The sequence below is a fragment of the Limulus polyphemus genome, unplaced genomic scaffold (assembly GCF_000517525.1).
Source record: "Limulus polyphemus unplaced genomic scaffold, Limulus_polyphemus-2.1.2 Scaffold8482, whole genome shotgun sequence".
NCBI classification, from domain to species: Eukaryota; Metazoa; Arthropoda; class Merostomata; order Xiphosura; family Limulidae; genus Limulus; species Limulus polyphemus.
The window spans coordinates 6,921-8,696 of record NW_013674092.1 but is presented as its reverse complement, the minus strand read 5'-3'; the positions used below and the strand labels follow the sequence as shown (position 1 = coordinate 8,696).

The following is a 1,776-nucleotide window of genomic DNA, read 5'->3' as shown; positions in this document are numbered from 1 at the left end:
GGTTAAGCACACAGGTATTGCTTACTTACTGATATCCATCAATGTTTAGATTGCATACTTCCTGATATCCATCACTGTTTAGATTGCTTACTTACCGATATCCATCACTGTTTATATATGACTTACTTCCTGATATCCATCGCTGTTTAGATTGCTTACTTCCTGATATTTAGTTTACAGACTTTGAGAGGAAATTTACTTATGCTAAACAAACAGCAACAACAAAAACGATTCACTGGAACTGCAACAGACAACTGTACAGATTTGAATAACCCCTTTTTGTACTTGTATAAAACATCATCTCTTGGTGCACCTCTAGCAGAAAACTAAACAGTGTTGAAAGGAAACCAAAACTCTTCTTCTAGGGACAACACTAATAAACTACAAACATTTGATGTAACCTATTCAGTAGTAAGTACAAGAGTTCATGATGCTAAAAATCAATCAAGTATGAATAACCAAATACAACCCATTGTATAATAAACAGGGATGGATATCAGGAAGTAAGTCATATATAAACAGGGATATCAGGAAGTAAGTGATCTAAACAGTGATGGATATCAGGAAGTAAGTCATATATAAACAGTGATGGATATCGGGAAGTAAGTGATCTAAACAGTGATGGATATCAGGAAGTAAGTCATATATAAACAGGGATGATGGATATCAGGAAGTAAGTCATATATAAACGGATGGATATCAGGAAGTAAGTCATATATAAACAGGGATGGATATCGGTAAGTAAGCAATCTAAACAGTGATGGATATCAGGAAGTATGCAATGTAAACAGTGATGGATATCAATAAGTAAGCAATCTAAACAGTGATTGATATCAGGAAGTAAGTCATATATAAACAGTGATGGATATCAGGAAGTAAGTCATATACAAACAGGGATGGATATCAGGAAGTAAGTCATATATAAACAGGGATAAGTATATGTGGTTTGACAAAGGTTCAGTTTAATCGAATTGTTCGTTAGGCAGTCGGATGTTATTCACAACAACAATTATTTTTGTATTTTCTGCTTGTGTAATAATTAATTAATTAGTGAGCCAAGTATGTTACCAAGGTGATTAGAACCATGGCAACATGAAAGCAACTCTGTTGGAATAATAAATAATATCTCCAGTTTAGTGAACCAACAATGAAATATAATGATATGATGTTAGGAAATTAAAATATTCGTCTAAAAAAGTTATTTGAATAAAGCAACCCTGCAGGAGTTGATATTTCTGTGAAGCCTTGGGTTTTGTTCACAATATATAATTTTTTTTATCACGGATTCAGTTTTGATTATTTTATAAAAAATGTTGTATATGATAAAGGCCGGGTGTTACATACTTGGGTCTGTGAAGCAATCCCAACCATAGCCCCGTACCCCACAAAAAGATGGTTCACCTCCTAAATACTACAGTATGTGTGCCCACAAGACATAGAAAGAAGCTAGCACCACCACTATTGCAAATAATGTTGTGAAGAGTAGTAACCCAAATCAGTGTTTTGACATATTATTTTACCCATTATTATTATTACTGAACTGACAACTACAAAATATTAGTAAAGTCCTTAGAGGTAAAACATTGGAAGTTTGTGTTTAAAACAGCTAAACTAGAATGTGATTAGGCTTAACATATGATCATAAACGATGTGAATTCCACCCTTGTCCCCCAGTGGGACAGTTGTGAGTATGGACTTGCAATGCTGAAATCCGATTAGCCTGCAGTTAGTTCATTGAGGCTTTGCTTTAAAACAAACTTACTAACATTAAATTAC

General features: G+C 33.9%; 1 long non-coding RNA gene across 1 annotated transcript in view; it reads right to left on the bottom strand.

The window, feature by feature from the left end:
* The window catches only part of LOC106475377, a 20,605-nt gene extending 20,379 nt beyond the window's left edge, over positions 1 to 226 (bottom strand). Inside the window, exon 1 of the long non-coding RNA XR_001291812.2 lies at positions 215 to 226. This is a non-coding gene — a long non-coding RNA (uncharacterized LOC106475377). The remainder of the gene's footprint in view (positions 1 to 214) is intronic.
* Between the last annotated feature and the right edge of the window lie 1,550 nt (positions 227 to 1,776).